At 41.7% G+C, this 7,100-nt stretch overlaps 1 long non-coding RNA gene across 1 annotated transcript; it reads right to left on the reverse strand.

Annotated features, from left to right (window-relative positions):
• Window positions 1–5,603: 5,603 nt before the first annotated feature.
• Window positions 5,604–6,768, reverse strand: LOC123164089 (uncharacterized). Its single transcript, XR_006482165.1, has 3 exons — window positions 6,540–6,768; window positions 6,134–6,284; window positions 5,604–5,878 (listed from the first exon to the last, which is right to left on the reverse strand). It is a non-coding gene; the product is annotated as an uncharacterized lncRNA (long non-coding RNA).
• Between the last annotated feature and the right edge of the window lie 332 nt (window positions 6,769–7,100).

Below are 7,100 nucleotides of genomic sequence, written 5' to 3' on the forward strand. Positions count from 1 at the left end.
CTTATACATTTTGTTCGGTCTTTTCAATTCGGAGACTAATATGATGAATTGTATTCGAAGACTAAAATGATGAATTGTATTCAGAGACTAATCTTTTATTGTATTCGATGAATCTGTTGTTGATGTGTGCTGTCTATATTTTGTCCAATTATACATTTTGTAACCTGTGCAAAAAACAGAAAATTAAAAAGTAAAAAAAACCTAATATTCATACTAATGGCGCATCACATCACAGTGCGCCATTAGTATGCCAAAGGATACTAATGGCGCATCACTAAACAGTGCGCCATTAGTATGCCGAAGTTACTAATGGCGCATCCATCTGCAGTGCGCCATTAGTATGCCAAAGCACCTGGTAAAAATGGCCCCCTGGGAGGCATACTAATGGCGCACTGTAGTATATACTAATGGCGCATCTGGGGTGCGCCATTAGTATACCAGATACTAATGGCGCACCAGTGGTGCGCCATTAGTAAAATATACTAATGGCGTGCTACTAATGGCGCACCACTGATGGGCCATTAATGGCCAGATTAGGTGCGCCATTAGTAGGCCTTTTTCTAGTAGTGAACACACTATTCGTTTCACGGAACCAAGCCCATGCAGCACAGCGAGCGGGGTTCTCTGACACGCCTTGTTTGATTGCCCATCCTATGACCTGGCCGGGTTTCCTCAAGTCCATCTCACGCAATTCTTCTTTGCTTGCTGTGAACGCAATCTAAACTGCCGAAGCGTGTCTGCAAGCATATTCCCGGTCTTGCAGCTCATCAAGCATCCTCTCTTTCTCGTTCACAAGCTTTCGGAAAGCTTTTTTCTCCTTAGCATCAGAAGGTTCCTCGATAACGTGATACTTGCTGAAATCCTTCATGGCCGCTTTTGCCTCATCACAACTCTTCAACCATGCTTCACATTCCCTCTTCAAGCAACGGTGTCGCTCCACCATGATCTTCTCACACGCTATGTTCATAGTCATGGATCGAATGTCCATCCTACATGAATATACGGGTTTAAGATGACATAGACCAAAACATAAAATAAATTCAGCAGAGTACAATACTTGGTTACTTGATATGACATACAACACCAAGTTCTTAGTGAGTTCTAATGTTAAGGGTACAAGTCATATTGTTCAAATGACGGCCAAGCAAAGGGTACATGTCATTACAGTCCAAATGACAAAGATTACATAGCCTCATGCAATTCTATGTGGCGTCCGGTCCCGGGTTGCAACAAATAACATCATTTCTTTCTTTGACCCATGCCCAACAAGAAGCTCGGTTCTCGTCCGACGAGAATGGTTGGCGAACTAACCAATCAATGACCAGACCATGATTTCCCATGTCTATCTCAGCATATTCTCCCCTTGTCACACACAATGCAATTTGCATTGCAAGATCACGCCTACAATTTTTTTCCGCCGTCTTGAGCTTGTTCATCTGTCTCTCCTTTTTTTATAACTTTTTCGGAATGGTCATTATTGAAATAATAATGTGAAAAGGCTCTACACTCCGCATTCAACGCATCAATGGCTTCGATCCACAAGTTCATCTTTTCCTCAATAAATTTGCGTTCACGGTTCGCCGCCGCCTCAGCAGAAGCTTCAAAGAAAACGAACGGTGCCATCCTACATTTCAAAAAGTTGATATTAAAGTAACTTAGGTTTAATTGCTTTCTTAAGCCTAACCCAACCCCAATTATGTACACTAAGACTAGCACTAGATCTAGGTACACAAACTATTCTACAAGCAATTCTAAGCACATCATACATAAGGAAATCACAAACATAAACCTAAATGGATCATATTAATTGATTTTACCACACCAAAAATGATAAACTAGGGTTTGCAACCAAATAAGCAAATGCACACAAAACAAAGATCTCAACCAATCAAAAGGAGGGGGAATGGGGGAGGTACCTTGGGTGATGAAAATGCTCCGGATCCACCGGTGAAATCTCAAGCAAGTGGAGGGGATCTAGGGGGGTTTGTGAGTGGGAGAGAGGGGGGAGAGCAGTTGAGCACGGGGAAGAAGGTGAGTGGTGAAGAAGAGTGGTGCTGGGGCCCACAAACCAGCCCCTCCCCACCTTATCCACCACACAGGACCCTACCGCCAGAGGGTCTGGCGGTAGGCTTCAGTACCCTACCGCCAGAGGCCTTGGCGGTAGGCCCTTTTCCATGTCAGCCAGCTCAGACGGCCGTCAGTCGCCGTCAAAGGTCCTACCGCCAGAGAGGATGGCGGTAGGACGTGCACCCCTACCGCCAGCCCCCCTGGCGGTAGGCAAAAGGGTCAGATCCCGAAATAAGTTCAAACAGGGGTCAGATCCTGAATTTCTTACCGAAAAGGGTCAAAACACAAAATTTTGCCGCGTACTGGATCAGCAGCGGCAGCAGGTCGCGTCGGGACTTGGAGTAGACGGAAGACGTGGCAGCGAGGAACTCCTGTCGCCTGTCGGTTTCGGCGACGTGTGGCGGCAGTAGAAATCGATGCAGCTTCATATCGGCGGATCGTCTGGCCGCGTGCGGCGGCGACACGGACGTGCAACCCTAATTCTCTCGATCTCAAATCTCGTATAGAAACCTCAGCTCTGTATACCACTTGTTAGATAATAACGAGAAATAAACGAGACAGAGAGACACAGATTTTTACGTGAAAACCCTTGCGGGAGAAAACCACGGACGCACAAAGGCGCAATCACTATGAGGAGGAGTATTACAAGCACGAGACGACAGACCGTCTGAGGTGCGACTACATGGGGTATATATGAGGGCAATACATGAGAGTCCTTGGAGGACAAGTAAACGAGTTGTACTCGTACGCGTCGGTACCAGCGCAAAAGGCCCACACCGTATGTACTACGTCTAGTCCAATACGGTAGCATTTGGATCACAATTTAACAGAGGCAAAGGCCTTTCCGTTTTCATTGAATAAAAAGAAGTGAGAATTACCGGGTTAATTGGCCGAAAACTTCTGTCGGCACAATGACCAGGTTGTCCGATGAGATATTTGAGGGCTCCGGTTGTAGATGCTTTAAAGTATAAAGCGGAAGCATTTGTCACGAAGCTAGCACGGAGAACCCAACTTCTTGTGGAAGTATACTTAGCTAGCCAAGCTACAGCCAGTTACTTAAATAGTGTTGGTATGTACTACTACTTGTTGGTATTTTTCTTTTTGCATGGCTACTTGGTATTGTTCGTACGCTCCATGTAAGAGATCCGTGGCCATGTACGCACATGATCCATTAATTCGGAATTTCAATTATATCTACTACGACATGAGGGAGAAAATTGCCTAGAAGCGATTTCTGACCGATGAATGCACACCCTACGGTTCTGGACTAAGCACATCTTCAGGAACATTAGTGGAAGCACATGGCTGAGCGTAGTATACACCTAGTTGTTTTCAAGCAAGGACACAGTAGCCCTGGAGACTCAAGTTAACCTGTAGTTTGTCGGCTTGAGGGTCCTTTGATTGATCCTTAACACAGGGACTAATCCATCTACGGACCTTCTGGTGGAGAACATGATTGATCCTTGTTTGCAGGATGTGGTGTCCGAGAAGGAGAACCTTCTGGTGGAGAACGCCCATCCACGGACTCAACTCGCCCAGGAGCAAAGTGTAGGCCCCATGTTTTAAATAATTCCTGAAAATGTTTTAAATAATTCCTGAAAATCTCCAAGGCCAATGTGGGGTCTCATGATAAGTTGGTGGAAAATTTAGTACCACCTCATTAAGTGGATGAAAATTAAGATACCTTTATAAGGGTTTCTCTTCCACATGATATTTGAGCTTGAGAAGAGAAATGATACACATGTGCATGATACAACATGGTTCTTACTTTAGAGCTGAAATGGGAACTAAAACCTTATTTAGATTGACAATGACAATAGATATGGTATGAAAGAAATAACTTGTTGTGATACAACTATATTAGTTGCTTCCTTTCAGCTCCATCCGAGGCTGAACTGTTGAGTGCCGAAGACATATAGTTAGCGCATTTCAGATTTGAACAAACTTGCTGGTGTAATATGATTGCTAGGATTTCATGAAATGCCTCTACAACTTTGTTTAGTAGGGTCTGGTTTCCCCTTTTTGGTATGCAATTTATTCTATCATATTATTAAGAAAATGCATTTTTTTTCATTTCTTCGTGGTTTAACACCAGTAGCAGATTCTTAGATTTTAGGTCAGCTACTGTGTATTAATACGAATAATAATCTTCTAAGATATATAAATTCTGTTTCCACATGTTCTAAAATTCTCGCAGCAACACACAAGGCATCATCTAATTAAATGAAAAGAAATGTCTAATAATGTGTCAGAGGGCATCAACATGGAACAAGTCCGTCATGCTGTGGGAACGGATTTTCAGCGCAAGGCGGCCTTGGTGCACGGAATATGTGCAATACAACGATGCTGGTTGATTCGCGTTGAGTGTGCCAGCCTGGAGTTTGTTCATTTGTCATATTAATACGCCTGTTGGGTACGGTATATGCGTGGGACAAGTGCTGCGAGTGTACATAGCTAGTGTCTTTGCTGTACTGAACCGGCTCAAGCATGCTGTACAGTCCTAAATGCATAGGGGCAGAGGCATGGCTCGGTGTAACAAGGGAGGAAAACAGTTTGGGGACGGTGGGTCGCATTGAATTTAATCAAAGAAACGCTGGTCAACTATAATGACTAGTCGCCAACCCGTGCATTCGCACGGCCAGTTATTTAGTATTACATTGTAATCTATATAACATAAAGCTATGTGTTGTGTACATTTACACTGGGACATGCCATCTAATTTCTTTCAAATAAATCATATAGTATTTTCAACATGGGGATTCATAGGCAAATGTATGTATTCCACAAAGGAGTTAGTTGAATAACTTGATATTATATCTTTATACGATTTTATCCTTTATATCTTTGAGGAAGTTTGATATCACTTTTATGTCATTTCAAAAGCATGCAGAGCAGTCTAATATATATTGCTTACTTTCTTAGGTCTACTCTGGTATATGTATATGCTTGGGATTTTTATATGTGTACTATCTCAAAGTATTATCCTTTTTACATATTATAGTCATCTCTTCAAAACATTAAATTACATGAACTATGGAATTCGAAGTTAATATGTTTTCATTATCAATAGAAACTATTTTTCCTGTAAACAAACTCATTAGAATTAAAACAATAAGAAGAATATTTTCAGATATTTGATATCCTTGAAACTCCGTGTTGAATGTTCCGAGTTAAGAAACCAGGCAATAATAGAACCAATAAGTTGAGATTAAACAAACTGACAACTTGATAGGATTCGAATTTGAAGGAAGCCACAACATCGAAAGAGCTTTGGTTCAATAGCAATGAACCTTACATGTAACGGATTTCTATTACATGCACATGAATCACATGGAATATGTATAAACTGAAAAGTTGGGTCGTACATCATGGCCTTATTAGGTGACAAATTTACTTCCATCTGTACTACATGGAAAAATATTTTACGATTATTGAAGAACAAACCATGCATGATCGCTTAGTTAATACGCTTAGTTAATACGGAAACCTTAAGAGCGCCCAGTCATTCCAATCATGAATTTTATAGCAGTCCGTAATTTAAATGCAAATAAAAATCTTGAATATTGGGTGATCATTGATTTTCTACAACCATTGATAGTTGCAGGCATACATTGTGAAAAATAATTCCAATCCGAGAAACTGTTCTATAGACAATTCCTTATTTAATAGTCAAAGCAGGCTTTCTAAAGCACAAAATCATAATTTTCATATCCAATATTAAGTACGAACATGGACCATATCAAGCTTGATCCTTGTCCACGGGGTAGCCAGAGTAAAAGCTTTGTCCGACCCATTGCACATATATGCTGACCTGTATTATAGAGGGGTCTGAAATTAATGACGCACTGGAAAGAGGCAATATAAGAAAAAAAAATATGTGCAACTTGAACAGCCTCAGCATGGCCGACCCCTCTCTGGTGACCATTACAATGGGTGTTTTGCTCACACAATACATCATACACATAGTGAGCAGGTCCAGGGATAGATGAAGGAGAGTAAAGTTAGAACTGCCCAAAGGACAGGGGCATACTGCAAAGACGTACATTGTTGTGCTGGGAGGTCTAACCTTGCTGGAGGTTTAATCCGTCCACGTCGGAGCCGTGGATGGGGAAATTCATCCATCGCACGACAGAGTTCTGGTACTTGGAGAATCTCAACACCTGAATCAATCGTGGAGTTTTTTTCCTTTGGAAGGAGAGAGGAAGCAGACCCAGTTTCTAAGGATGAGGCATATAAGGCGTTAATAGAAAGGACTTCCAGATGCTACGTGCTTAACATCACGGCATGAATCTTTGTGGATGGAATTAATCTTATCATATTAGTAAAGAAACAAAATCATGTCCACTGGGAGCACCACTGATATGATCATCCAAATATATTGAGATATGAAAAAGGAAGATCTAGCCACTTCAAGCTTGATGACACCCAGAGACGAATCTATTTCTAGTACACGCAGATGAGGGCCCAAGTACCTACGAAATCTGCAGGCATGTAGCGGATCCTTCCTTCTGCCTCGCCATGCGCCTTTGGCCGATGGCAATCAATCTTCAGTTCATTATCAATGGAGCTCGCAAGTTTAGGACCACATCGAGAGGAGCCGATGGAGTTGAGGAGATTTTTTCTATGAGAGTTTGTGAGAGATACGTGAGGGATTCTTTTTTTAGATGGAGATATGTGAGATATTGAGAGAGTTGGACTGGGGAAGAGAGAAACGTACGTGAGAGTTTTCTGTCATTGGAGAGAGATGCGTGAGAGATTGGGAGAGATATTGTACTCGTATTCTTTTTCTTGTTGGAGGGATACATGAGAGGTCCTCAAAAACTAAAAGATTGATAGAGATTCTACGCAAAAAAAATATTGGGAGAGATTTTTCTAGAGATATGTAAGGAAAGTAAGTATTTTTTTGAGATAGAGATATATGAAAGATTGAGAGAGTTTTTGGGTTGTGGGAGAGATATGTGAGAGTTTTTTTTCTTGTTTGAGAGATACGTGAGATATATGTGGGGATTGGATTACGTGCTATTTTTTTAGGT

This window comes from Triticum aestivum, chromosome 1D, assembly GCF_018294505.1.
Source record: "Triticum aestivum cultivar Chinese Spring chromosome 1D, IWGSC CS RefSeq v2.1, whole genome shotgun sequence".
NCBI classification, from domain to species: domain Eukaryota; kingdom Viridiplantae; phylum Streptophyta; class Magnoliopsida; order Poales; family Poaceae; genus Triticum; species Triticum aestivum.